We start from the raw sequence: 8,548 nt of genomic DNA, 5'->3' as shown, positions 1-8,548 counted from the left end.
TCTGTCTTATCTATGCCTCTCATAATTTTAAAAACCTCTTGTCAGGTCTCCCCTCAGCCTCCGACGCTCTAGAGAGAACAACCCAAGTTTGTCCAACCTTTCCTTATCACTCATGCCCTCTAATCCAGGCAGCATCCTGGTGAACCTCTTCTGTACCCTACAGGTGTTGATGTGGAGCACCCTCCATTTGGAGAATAAATAGAAGATCTTTGGGGAATGCTGGAGATTACAGTGTGGGTAATTATTCTCCGGTCAGGATTAGATGACTAAAGAATCCTGGAATTAAATAAAACATAAGAAATAGGAGCAGGAGGAGGTCATCTGCCCTGTTGAGCCTGCTTTGCCATTCAATAAGATCATGGCTGATCTGGCCGTGGACTCAGATCCACCTGCCTGCCTTTTCCCCATAACCCTTTATTCACCTACTGTGCAAAAATCTATCTGAGTCTTATATATATTTAATGAGGTAGCCTCCACTGCTTCCCTGGGCAGAGAATTCCACAGATTCACTGCTCTCTGGGAAAAGCAGTTTTCCAGGTGAGCATGGATCTCATTCAGCTGGAAGGGTTGGAGGAGGACCATGTGTTTAATAATATCAAAGTCAGGTTGAGAAGGACAAGGAGAGATTGATTACATTTGACAAGGTCACTTTGAGAGTCATTAGAGAATTTGATTACAGAAAATCTGTGTCGGCAAGTAGTGACATTACCAAAGTGTTCTAACGATCTGCTAATGAGCAGTCAGTAATGCTGGTGCCGAGTATAATATCTAATGGAATCCCTTAAATTGTTTGCTCTCCCTCACCACTCCCACCTTCTCATATCCCTTCTGAACCCCTGCTAACTTGTCTGCTTCTTTCTGTCAGACTTTTGAAAAGCATCTAAGAAACATCACAAGGAGCTCTGAATATGAATTATATTCTCCATCCCCCTGACATCTCCTATTTCCACATTTACCATTTCTCATGTCTTTTTCCTCTTCACTGAAAGATTCTCCAGCATCACCCTATACATAAGGGCACTCTGCATATGGTTGCTCATCAGACTCTGGTAGAGCCAGGTATTTTGATTTGTTAGCATGCACTTGGTGTTTCATTGTGTTCAACTTTTCTTGAAAAGCAGATTGCAAATTACTCAACAATTCCTTTAAGAACTTGATAAGGGTTTTAGCTTTTTTCTTTAAATTAATTCCCCTGTAAACTGATTACTGGACTTTCCAGTAATTGGTCTGTACTGCTTGCTGATGTAAATATTCACATTTTCAAATTAATTTGTTCAATAATTTAGCTTGTCAAATGTGTATTAAGGCTGATATTATCTGGTATCAAGAGGAATGTGAAATCTTGTGGATCTTCTGTGCTATTTGATTGCATCTAAGAAGTATATTCCCCATGGTTTATTTAAAGCATGTCTTCCTACTTGGTGTTTGGTTTTGTTTATGGTTTATTATTGTCACTTGTACCGGGGTACAGTAAAAAACTTGTCTTGCATATCCTTCGTACAGATCAATTCATTACACAGCGCATTGAGGTCGTACAGGGTAAAAACAATAACAGAATCCAGAGTAAAGTGTCACAGCTACAGGGAAGGGCAGTGCAGTAGACAATAAGGTGCAAGGTCATAACAAGGCAGATTGTGAGGTCAGGAGTCCATCTCATTAGAAAAGAGAACTGTTCCATAATCTTATAACAGTGGGATAGAAGCTGTCCTTGAACCTGGTGGTATGTGCCCTCAGGCTCCTGTATCTTCTGCCTGATGGGAGAGGGGAGAAGAGTGAATGACCCGGGGGGGGGGGGGGGATGAGGTCTTTGATTATGCTGGCTGCTTCACCAAGGTAGTGAGAGGTATTGACAGAGTCCATGGAGGGGAGGCTGCTTTCCATAATGTGCTGGGCTGTGTCCACAACTCTCCGCAGTTTTTTGTGGTCCTGGGCAGAGCAGTTGCCATACCAAGCCATGATACATCCAGATAGGATGCTTTTTATGGTGCATTGATAAAAATTGGTGAATGTCAAAGAGGACATGCCAAATTTCACTAGCCTCCTGAGGAAGTAGAGATTCTGGTGAGATTTCTTGGCCATGGCATCTACGTAGTTGGACCAGACAGGCTATTGGTGATTCACTCCTTGGAACTTGAAGCTCTCAATCCTCTCTACCTCAGCACCATTGATGTAGACAGGTGCATGTGCACTGCCCCCTTTCCTGAAGTCAATGACCAGCTCTTCTGTTTTGTTGATATTGAGGGAAAGGTTGTTGTCATGACACCACATCACTAAGCTCTATGTCCTTCCTGTTCTCCGACTCATCGTTATTTGAGATAGGGCCTACAATGGTGGTATCATCTGCAAACTTGTAGATGGAGAGTACTAGTCCAGTAATATAACCATTTCACTATCACCACAGTCCAACAAAGAACGTGAGCTGAAGTGAGAAAAGGCCATTTGTCCCCTTGTGACTGTTCCACCATTCAATAAGATCTTGGCGGATCATTAACCAAAGTGCTATTTTCCTGCACTAACCCCATGTCCCTTGAAATTTTAAGATTTATCTCTATTGATCTCTGAATATGCTCATCTACTTAACCTCCACTACCCTTTTAGTCACATACTTGTATGTAAAGTGGACATCACTGGCAAGGTAACATTTATTGCCTGTCCACAATTGCTCTAATTTGAACTGCTGTATTCCATGGTGTAAAGAAACTGCTGTGATACTGGTAAGTAATAGATATTTAGCTCACTCATTTAAGTATGTATTGCAATAGGAGAATGGAACAAAGGTTTGGGAACATTCTACACAAGCCCACACCTTAGGAAGGATGTTGGACTTTGGCCAAAGTGGATAAGATATTTAATGGGATGGGATGAGAGGCTCCATCTATGTGGAGAAACTGGAGAAGTAGAGGTTTGTTTCCCTTACAGAAGGCAAGAGGAGATATGATTGCATTCAATATCAGGAAATCTTTTGAGAGTAAATAAGAATTTATTTTTCAGTGGCAGGAGTTGGCAAGCAGAAGACATACATTTAAGTTCATTGTCTCTGGTTCTTCTGGACACAAGCTAACACATTTTTACCGAGCAAGTCACTGTGATCTGGCAGTGTAGCGGTTAGCATAACGCTATTATAGCACCAGTGACCCGGGTTCAATTCCCACCACTGTCTATAAGGAGTTTGTACGTTGTCCCCGTGACTGCGTGGGTTTCCTCCGGGTGCTCTGGTTTCCTTCCACATTCCAAAGATATACAGGTTAGGAGCTCTGGGCATGCTATGTTGGTGCCAGAAGAGTGGCGACTTACAGGCTGCCCCCAGAACATACTCAGATGCATTTCACTGTGTTTTGATGTACATGTGACTAATAAATAAATATCTTATGTACAGGCAATTGTGTGGTATCCAAGTTAATATAATTATAGACAAAGAAACTGCAGAAGAATGATGCATTTCAAACAAAGTTATACACAATTATTGAGGCTTGACAATGTAGATGCAGGAATGATATTTACACCGGCTGGGGAGCCTAGGACCAGGAGTGACTCTCTAAACTAAATGATCAGCCTTCAGGAGAAGACGTTTCCTTCTGCGGATGGTGCATCTTTGGAATTCTCTACCTATAAGGGTAGTGGAGGTTCAGTACATGAGCATCTTCAGAGATCAATAGAGATAGATCTTAAAATTTCAAGGGACATGGGGTTAGTGCAGGAAGATAGCTCTTCAGTAAACGATCCACCAAGATCTTAAGGAATGTTGGAACAGCCACAAGGGGACAGATGGCCTTTTCTCACTTCAGCTTATGTTCTTTGTTGGGCTGTGTTGATAGTGAAATCATTATATTACTGGACTAGTATTCTAGAAACCAAAGTTCAAATCTCACCATGATCACTGAGGAATTTAAATTCAGTTAATAATCCAGAAGTTAAACTCCTGGACTGTTGTAAAGACATATGGCTTATCAACATCCTTCAGCAGATGAAATCTGACTTCCTTACTCAGTCTGTACCTCCAGGCACACAAGTGGAAAATCAGATGTTCATCCCAGGTAGAGTACTCAGTATTCCAGTTACAGTGAGATTAAGATGGGATATGAGCTCATTAGAGTGAATTCAGGACCAGAGAGAATAGCAGCCAATCCTTTGAAGGTTACCAGTGAAACTTCATATCAGTGATGAATAACAGAAGTTGGTTATTGAGGGTTTAAATTAGAAGTTATCGGAAGTAAATACAAATAACAAGCAGTTCAAGTTCAAGTTACTTTATTGTCATTCACCCACATGCTGTAAAACACATGATGGAACAAAATGTCGTTTCCCCCAGACTCACACAACAGAGGACATACATAGAACAGAGGACATACAATAAACACAGATAAAAAAACTGTGCAAGTACAAATAGTGCAAAAATGGTATATGCAAAATACAAAATTAGTGCAGGGCTAGTGTAAGTTGGACAAAGAAAATACAGAACTCAGTGTGTTACACTATATGTATAAACATGTTCAGTGGCAGCCAAAGTTCTTATACGCTGTTGTGCAAACCAGGGCTTTCGACGTGGCACTCGTCTGAAACTGCTTCCAGGGTATTCAGGAGCCTGACAGCCTGGGAGAGAAATCTGTTGTACAGTCTAGTAGTTCTGGCCCAGGTGCTCCGGTACCACTTGCCAGACAGCAGTGGGACAAGTAGGTCGTAGGAGGGATGAGAGGGTCATCTATGATTCTGCAGACCTTGTGTGTGCATCGTGTGTTGTAGATGTCCAGGATGGAGGAAGGAGGTACTCCAATGATCTTTCCAGCTGTGCTCGCAATTCTCTGCAAAGTTTTATGGTCAGAGATGTTACAGTTACCATACCAGGCAGAGATGCAGCTGATCAGGACACTCTCAATGGTACCCCTGTAGAATGTGGTGAGGGTGGGGGAAGGCAGCTTTGCTTTCTTCAGCCTCTGTAAAAAGTGGAGACACTGTTGTGCCTTCTTGGCAAGGGAGGAGGTGTTGGTTGACCAGATTCATTTCCTATTCCAGAAACAGGAGGCTGTGTGGGAAATTACGCACTTTCACACCAATGAAAGTTACACAGGAACGGTAATGTGCCAGACTCAGACACCATTTGTAAAGAGAATGGTTCCTCAGGACTGCAGAGAGCAGGGAGTGTGGCATCACCAGTGGCTCAGCTACATAGCAGGGAAAGTGACTGCTGTAGCAATCGAGATTCAATATTTGAGGACAGACAGGAATTTGTGACTATAGACTAGGATATAGGAAAAATGCATGGAAAATAGGAGCAGGAGTAGGCCATTCAGCCATTTGAGCCTGCTTTCCCACTCAAAATTATGGCTGATCCAAACTTAGTCCCCTGTTCCAATTGTATCCCCCTGAGCCTCGGTACAAGTGACAATAATAAACCAAATACCAAGCATCACTTCCACCTGCCCCCAAGAACAATGTCTAACACTTTCTTGAACACATGTAATGGTTTGGCTTCAACTGCTTTCAGTGGGAGAAAATGCCACAGGTTCACCACTATGGGAAAAGAAATCTCTCCTCATCTCAGTCTTAAATAGATTACCTCTTATCCTTGTGTTGTGACCCCAGTCCTGGACTTTGACCCATCAGGAACAAGTTCCCTACATCCAATCTGTCCAGTCTTGTTAAAAGTTTGTAGGTTTATATTGGACCCCCTCTAAATTATAGTAAATACAAGGCTGATCGACCCAATTCTTTTCATGCATCAGAGCTGCCATCAATCTTGTGAACCAAACATCTTTCCTCAAACTGCCCACAGTACTCAAGGTGTAGACTCACCTAGACTACTCAACTGCAGAAAGGCATCCTTGCTCCTCTGCTTGAATTCTCACTGAAGGCCATCATACTACTTGCCTTCTTAATCACCTGGTGCTCATATTCATTGACTGTTGTACGAGGACATGTTGCCCCTCTGCTGCCAGAGTCTACGATGCCATTTAATGCTGCCATACATCCTGAAGAGAGGGTGAAGAACCAGCAATGTCATTGGTACCAATGTTGACCACATGGTTAGAAAGAGGGATGAGGTCCTGTGAACCAAGTTTAGGGAGCCAGGGAGCAATTAAAAAGCAGGACCTCAAAAAGGTAGTAATCTCACAATTACTCCCTGTTCCATGTACTAACAAGTACTGAAAAAGGAGAACAAGTGAAAAAGGGTTCAGAGCAGCATGTCCTGGAGCCAGGCAAGAGCAGACTGAGTCCTGATACTGTGCAAAGAGAAAGGATTAATTAATGACCTCAGTGAAGGCACCCCAAGGTAATCACCATCAAACTGGGATTGAAATTTACATTCAGTCTGAGGGAGTGAAGAATGGATGCACAAAGTGTTGCAAAAGGAAAATTGGTGAGTAAACTAACAAGTAATAAAAACAGACTGAGCTTTCATCAGCATGGACAAGCGTGTATCCCTCACAGGGAGAGGCAGGAGAAAGTATAATGGCAGCAGAACTAAACAAAGGAACACAAAATAATCCCAGAAATTCCAGAAAATCAAGGGTCCAGTTCAAGGAAGTAAAGAAAGGAATTATTAAACCTGAAAGCTGATAAAGCCCAACAACCTCATGGTTTACATCCTGAGATAGTGGATGTTATCATCCAAAGTTATATAGATTTAAATTTCCCACAAATTGCAGGGCACTCAGTATTTGAGGAGAGAGAGAATAAAGGGAACTACTGACTTACTGGCCTGAGAGGATGAAAGCCTTCCAAACTACTATTGTCCTGGTCCAACCACAGAGATGTCACAGCCAAGAAAGCTCAGTGCCTCGACTTCCTCAGGAGATTAAAGAAATTTGGCATGTCCTCTTTGACACTCACCAACTTTTATCAATGCACCATAGAAAGCATCCTATCTGGATGCACCATGGTTTGGTAGGTCGCTACTTTGCCCATGATGGCAAGAAACTGCCAAGAGCTGTGGACATAGCTCAGGAAATCATAGAAACCAGCCTCCCGTCCATGGACTCCGTCTATACTTCTCACTGTCCCAGTGAAGCAGCCAGAATAATCAAAGACCCCACCCACCCAGGACATCCTTCTCCCCTCTCTCATCAGGCAGAAGATACAAAAGCCTGAAAGCACATAACACCAGGCTCATGCACGGACTCTTGACATCAATCTACCTTGTTATGACCTTGCACCTTATTTTCTACCTGCACTGCACTTTCCCTGTAGCTGTGACACTTTACTTTGTATTCTGTTATTGTTTTCACCCTGTACTACCTCAATACACTGTGTAATAAATTGATCTCTACAAATAGCATGCAAGACAAATTTTTCACTGTACCTCAGTACACATGACAATAATAAACCAATACCAATGTGGTTGAACCAGTCTCAATGCAGGGTTTTGACTACAAAGCATCACGTTCCTTCCCCTCCCACCCTCCCTACCTCCAGCCCCCCACCCCCTGCACAGACACTGCTCAACCTGCTGAGCTCCTCCAACAGATTGCTTGTTGTTTCAACCTGTGTCAGTTTTCAATGATATATCCACAAGGAGACCCAGGTCCCTCTGAATATCAACATTTCCAAATCTCTCACTATCTAAAAAGCTCAGCCTTTTCCACCAAAGCAGACAACCCCACATTTCAGCACATCGTGCTCCATCTGCATGATCACTCATTCCCACAGCTCATCTGTATCCCTTTGAAGTCCCAGCATCTTTATTACTCACATCCCTCAGTTCTGTGTCATCAGCAAGATACTTGGACAGGTACATGGATAGGAAAGGTTTAGAGGGAGGTGATCCAAACACAGGCACATGGGACTAGGTTAAATGGGAACCTTGGTTGAGATGGGCCAAAGAGCCCATTTCTATGCTCCATGACTGTAACAAGTTTAGAAGTGTTACATTCTAAATCATTGATACAGATTGAGCCCCATCTAATTTCAATCACTGATTCCTGTTATAATCTATTAGTCACAGCCTGCCAACCCAAGGAGGACTCATCTATTCCAAACGTTTAATCCAAGCTAATTATTACCAGTTCCATTTACTCTAATCATTTCCACCAACCCCTTGTTCAGCACTGCTTTGTTAGGTTTTATCAGAATCACTATGTTTGAAAAAAAAGGATTTAAGGAGAAAACCCCAATAAGCAAATCTCACAACTCTACTGAGTGGTGATTCCTGGTAACAGCAAATGTAAGGGTTACCTATAGTCCCTGACACAACTCCTGACCATAGGTCAATAGGGAAGTCCACTCAATTGATCCAAAAAACAGATCTCAAGCAAAACAATATTCTCACATTCCTTCTGCTGCTCTTAACCCCTGACAACATTAAATGTAAGTACATCTTCGCTGCTTATACCCCTTGTCACCACTCACAATCTCGGTACAAAGAGCAAATCCTCTCTATCAGTGGAGAATTTCTTCCTTATACATACAAGATCAAACCGTCCCCATCACACGACAAGTCCTTCCTGTCACATGACAAATTATTATAGCTAACGAACTTTAATTAAGTTGTTTAAATCAGTAACCATTACCACACCAGTGAATTTTAACAATAGTAGCTGCACATCACAAAGTA

The sequence above is a fragment of the Pristis pectinata genome, chromosome 6 (assembly GCF_009764475.1).
Source record: "Pristis pectinata isolate sPriPec2 chromosome 6, sPriPec2.1.pri, whole genome shotgun sequence".
Lineage (NCBI taxonomy): Eukaryota > Metazoa > Chordata > Chondrichthyes > Rhinopristiformes > Pristidae > Pristis > Pristis pectinata.
This window is presented reverse-complemented; position numbering follows the sequence as displayed.